Raw genomic sequence first — 6,594 nt, forward strand, 5'->3', positions numbered from 1 at the left:
CAAGCAACTTCACCAAAGCCAATTCCAATTTCCAATTCAGTTTATGCAGAAGCTGGATATTTGATAGGACATAGGAGATTGCCTTCATTCTGTGATTGTTTTAAAGAAAGCTGTTTCTAGTTAGGGTTTTTTTTTATTTTTTTGGAAAAGAGTCAAAAATATCTTTTTTACTATGTGATGACTCAATATGCCTTCTGTTTATATTTGGTTCCAAAAAATGTCCTTTTATTACTCTGGTCAAAAAAAGATCTCATTTAGTAAGTCAAAAATACCACATGATATTTTCAAAATTAAAAAACTCAATTTTCCCTATTGGGGTCATAACTTTATTTCCTCATTTGTTAGGAGACAAATCCAATCATCAACTCTTAACTTCAAAACTTTTTATTGATTATGCATTAGCTCATTCCCTCTCTTCCAAATTTAAAAAGTTCCAACTCGAATTCCATTAGACTACGATCTCTGGTCTGACTACAACTCCTTAGTCAATCGCTGCTTTAGTTTTGTTGTTGAGAGGAAAGTGGAAAATGTTGTATTGTGGTCATATGATGAAAAGATCTCATTTCTTGAATTTCTCTACAGACTACATATGTTCATCCTTGATATCTTTAGATGTTCAATCTTGTCCTTTAGATCTTCCAACGGTTATATCGTGGAACTCTCTAAAGAGCATGTAGTTGGGGATTATGGTGTTAGACGATAACCAAATTGTGAAAATATTGTCAGGTTTCCCTGCATAGGAAACTTGAAACATTATTGGTTTGATTGGCTGGAAGATGGAGAGTCTTGTAGATGTATCCTCCATTGAAAGCACCAAGCTTACTTGATTGACATTCAATGGTAATAGTAGAATTTTTTACAAAGTAATATCTGGTAAAATGTCCAGTTTGCCCCTTACTTTGCTAAAATTTAACACCAAAACTCACACCCGATGTCGCTTTAAGAAACATAATGGTAATGGGTCCATTACACGTTGTAGAATGTTAGGCTAATCGTATTCACCAGCCATGGTAATATACCGCACCTAAGGAAGAGCCTGATATCCACTTTTTTTGACTATCTTCAAGTAGCGAACCTAATCATCTAAACACTTTAAGCAACAATCGCCACAGAAGAATCCGTGTTTTCAGATATATGTCTTGCAGATATGACAAGAAAAATAACCGACATTCGAAAGTTGACAAAAAAAAACACAAAAATGCCACAAGTTTCTGCAACTAATCCAGAGGTTAATTCTCAACTGTCTGCTAAAAAAACCCAAGGAAAAGTACGATAAAAACAAACCTCTGTGAACCAAGTTCCAATTGTTAACTCCTTTACATTATGGAACATTAGAAGGTAACAGTGGGCGAGCGACCTAAAGAATTGATGATAGCCACTACAACTGTCTTCCTCAGGATCAACATGTAGACCATAATCATCGTTGATGTCTTTGATATGTTAAGATTTGTGAAAGAGAAGATTGTATTGAATGAATAAAACTGTTACAAGCTATTCTATTTATACAGAAAAGGATTAGTGAATATAATACTGACAACTAACTGATGACTCATAGTCTGTTAATTTATTCTAACCAACTTCTAACTAACTAAAAGTTGTACATTTAACTCGTTCCTCAACATCCTCCCTCAAGCTAGGAGTATGAAACACATTCTTCATTCCTAGCTTGGTAAGCAAATATGTGTGTTGTAGATGAGTGAGTCCTTTGGTGAACAAATCTGCAGGTTGTTCTGTGGTTTATAAGTTATAACCCAGGAAATGATCTCAATGACACGAGGTATACAGTATTCAATATTCTTTTTAGTAATACAAATTTCTACAATGACACATTAATATACTACATTTACACGAGTTATTCCTTGAGCAGAAGATTGTTGTTATAATATAATAATTTAAAAATGATCGAAGGGGAGCTAGGAACTTCTTAAATTCAAAAGGAGTTTTAAGTTTCTTTTTTTTTTTTTTTGTGCTTTTTCATAAATAAAAAAACGGAAAAGGCTCAAAAACCCCTAAACTATCCGAAATAGCTCATATTTACCCTTAAACTATATTCCGATTCAAAATTACCCTTCCCGTTGAACATTTTCCCTTATAAAATGACAATCAATATCTATATGTTTAGTTCGTTCATGAAAGACTGGGTTGGCAGCAATCTGTATGGCAGATTTACTGTCACTATATATAGGCACTGGCAGGTTTAGTTGTACCCCCAACTCCTTAAAAAGACCAATCAACCATATAAGTTCTGCAACAGTTGAAGCCAAACTCCTATACTCAGATTCAGCTGAACTTCTTGAGATCGTATCCTGTTTCTTTGACTTCCATGAGATTAAGGAACCTCCATATGTAACCATGTAACCGATGATTGATTTCTTGTTGTTTGGGCATGCAGCCCAATCTGCATCACAGTATGCAATTAACTGATCAGTTGCGTTGGCTGCCATAAGTATACCCAATCCTGGTGCCTGCTTGACATATCTTACCACCCTTATTGCTGCTTCCATATGAGATGCTTTGGGATTGTGCATGAACTGACTCAGGAGCTGCACTGCAAAAGCTATGTCCGGTCGTGTTATTGTTAGGTAAAGCAGCCTTCCTACTAACTTCTGATACACACTAGGATCATCCAGGACCCTATCATCTCCAGATTCAGTAGGAAAATGTAAGTCAAATTCTGCAGTTGTGAGCTTTTGGTTCAGCTCAACAGGAGCTCCAACTGGTTTTGAATTGGACAAGCCCATGTCTGAGATTAACTCAAGACAATATTTCCTTTGATGCATAAGTATCCCTGATTCACTTCTGGCAAATTCAATACCCAAAAAATATCTCAAATCACCCAAGTCTTTAATCTTGAACTTGTTCTTGAGAATATCTTTTGTTTCTAATATCAACTTGTGATCATTCCCTGTAATAAGTAAATCATCAACATATATCAATACCATCACTTAACTCTCTCCTTTGTGCTTGGTGAATAATGAGTAATCATAGTGACTCTGCTGAAAACCAGAATCAACTAGTGATGTGGTCAATTTAATGTTCCATTGCCTGCTGGCCTGTTTGAGCCCATAAAGTGATTTGATGAGCTTGCACACTGTCCCTTTCTCCCCTTGGTGAACAAATCCTGGTGGTAATTCCATGTATACTTCATCATTCAAATCTCCTTGAAGAAATGCATTGAACACATCCATCTGATGGACTTCCCAATGTTGTGCAGCTGCTAGACTTATGACAGCCCTGATAGTTCCCATTTTTACTACAGGTGAGAAAGTCTCTTGATAGTCCAGCCCTTCCTTTTGATTGTAACCCTTGGCTACCAACCTAGCTTTGAACCTATCGACCTCACCATCAGACTTATACTTGATTTTGTAAACCCATTTGCATCCTATTGCCCTCTTATCCTTAGGCAGCTGAACAATCTCCCATGTATGATTAGTTTCCAGTGCATGTATCTCATCTTTCATGGCCAAAATCCACCTAGAATCTTGTAGAGCTTCCTGATAGGAAAGTGGTTCTCTTTCCTGAGAGAACTTGGTCACATAACTCCTATATGCTGGTGAGATGCTGTGATAATCTACTACATTAGCAATAGAATAAGAGCAATTGCCAGACGTAGTCTTCTGCTTTGTCAGTACGTAGTCTGTGTGCCAGATGGGAGGCTTAGCATGCCTGCTAGATTTCCTAGTTATAGTAGGTGAAGGAACAACAGCAGGTTGTACTGATGAAACCTGATTTTGATCCAGAGAATGATGATCATGTGTTGTTGTGTCGGGCTGCTCAGTGGTTGCACACGGACTAAGATCAGCATGCTCATTAACTATAAGTGGACTAGGATCTGTATTCTCATCATCCCTATTTGCAGTACCATTTTGTACTACATTCTGGAAAACAACACATGGTGTAAGTTCATCCTCTGTATGGGAAGACATAATAGGTCCATAATCATCTGCTTCAACTAACCCTGGTGCTTGAAATGGAAATTTATCTTCAAAGAAAAGAACATCTCTGCTGACAAAAACAAGTCTGGACTCAACATCTAATAACTTGTATCCTTTTTGACTAACAGCATATCCTAATAGCACTGCTTTTCTGGCCTTAGGTGCAAATTTATCATCCCTTCTGTGACTTGTAGCAAATGCCAAACAACCAATCACTCTCATGTGAACTAAAGAAGGTGGCTTGTGATATAACAGCTCATATGGAGACTTATGTCCAAGCACAGACAGAGGAACTCTGTTAATGATATAAGTGGCAGCTTCCACACAATCTCCCCAAAATCTATTAGGTAAACAACCTTGAAATTTAATAGCTCTTGCAACTTCCAACAAGTGTCTATGTTTCCTTTCCACCACACCATTTTGTTGTGGAGTGTATGGGCAGGACCTTTGATGAATAATACCATGCATTATAAACAAATCATGACAAGTAGAATTCAAAAATTCACCTCCATTATCAGATCTGAAAACTTTGACACATTTATCAAATTGGTTCTTTATCATCAACAAAAACCGTCTCAATACAACAATTACATCAGACTTTATTGCCAGTAAAAATGTCCATGTCCATCTAGATTTATCATCAACTAAAGTAAGGAAGTATTTCATTCCATTATATGTAGAAACCTTATATGGACCCCAAACATCCATATGTACCAAGTCAAAGACCTCATCTACGACAGTGTGACTTACAGGAAATGAGACTCTAGTCTGCCTAGCTTGTGGACAAATGAGACACTGATCAATGTTAAAACTACTACAAGTAAATTCTTTTATTTTCCTTATTACTCCCATGGGAACATGTCCTAATCTCTTATGCCAAAGAGCTGGATCTGTTCTAACTGCAGACATTGTTTGAATCCTTGCCTGCTGTTGATCTGCCTTCCAATTCAGTACATACAGTCCATCCTCTACATCACCAATCCCCTTGACCTTCCCAGACAAGAGGTCCTGAAACACACAGTATGTAGGATAAAACACAACACTACAATTCAATTCTTTTGTCAGTTTGGAGACAGACAAGAGATTAAACTTAAATGTTGGTATACACAACACATTTGTGATTAGGTCATTTTCATTTATCTTCAGACTACCAACATGAGACACTATAGCTGATGCACCTGTAGGTAATTCCACTTTTCCTAAGCTTCCCATTATAGTCTTAGAATGAAAGTGAGTGTGGTCATGAACCATATGGTCAGTTGCCCCAGTATCTATAATCCATTTCAAGGAAGAAATGGAAGAAGAAGTAGGATTACCTGCCATATAAGAACCTTTATGTGGATCTTCCATCATCTGGTTATTCTCATTCAACACATTGAATATCTGAGTAAGCTGTGTTGGTGATGAATTCTGCATCATTTTTAGTAACTGTTCTTGTGTGACGTGATTTCCTCCTTGATTTCCTCCTGGTGACTGTTCTCCCATAACTGTGTGTGCTTTCCATTCCACATGATCCTGCATATTCGGCATTTGTCTTTGTGGGTTAATACAATCCCCCATTACTGTATTGACCTTCTTCTTACCCTTGAAGTTATCAGGATATCCAATAAGCAAATAGCAATTATCCTTCACATGACCAGTTGCATTACAGTTATCACACTTCTTTAGTTTGTTACAGTCTGCCCTAACATGCCCCTTCATATTGCAAAAATCACAATACAAGTTCCTTCTAGGATATGGCTGTCTGTTGTTGTTAAATTATGGAGGCCTAGCAGCCCTACTAGAGTACATAGCTAAGGATTCCATTCCTTCATGAATAGAACCAGCAATACCTTTCTGACTTTCATCCTGTATGATTAAGGCATATGCTTGATTCACATTAGGGAGGCAAGACATCATCAAAATATGGCCTCTCGCCTGCGAATAACTTTCATTCAAGCCCATTAGGAATTGCAGTAACTTCTGATACTGCATCTGTTCTACATAGTCCTTTGCCTTATGACAGTCACAGCTAGGTGGAGGTAAGATTGAATCATACTCATCCCATAGACTCTTCAATTTAGTAAAATAAGCAGACACAGTCAAAGTTCCTTGCGTGAGAGTGAAGATGTTTCTATGCAATTGAAAAAGCCTAGATCCATTGATTTTGTCAAATCGTTCCTTGAGATCAAGCCATACCTGATTTGCACTTGATGAATAGAGAATGCCACTGAGCAGATCTTTACTTACGTTGCAGGTAAGCCAAGTGATCACAATCGCATTGCAGCGATCCCAAATTTTCTTCAAAGGTCCATCGAAATCACTTCGTAAGACAGAACCATCAATGAATCCCAGTTTGTTTCGTCCAAGCAGAGCAATCTCCATAGCGCGACTCCATAATGTGTAATTCTCCATCCCTGTCAGCTGAATTCCAACAGAGAGAGCTCCAGGCACATCAGATGAACTCAAATAAAGTGGATGATTGTGATCAATTGTCACATGACTTCCATTTCCACCATTGTCACGCTCTGCTGAAGCTCTGTCAGTAGATACTCCCGTTAATCCACCTTCGATCGCCATCCTGAAACAATTCCGGCAGAATCTCTAGATCTATCTTCAATACCTGATAAATCCCTAGAATCGCCCTCCAAGCTTTGATACCATGTTATGATTTGTGAAG

The sequence above is a fragment of the Solanum stenotomum genome, unplaced genomic scaffold, assembly GCF_019186545.1.
Source record: "Solanum stenotomum isolate F172 unplaced genomic scaffold, ASM1918654v1 scaffold38456, whole genome shotgun sequence".
NCBI classification, from domain to species: domain Eukaryota; kingdom Viridiplantae; phylum Streptophyta; class Magnoliopsida; order Solanales; family Solanaceae; genus Solanum; species Solanum stenotomum.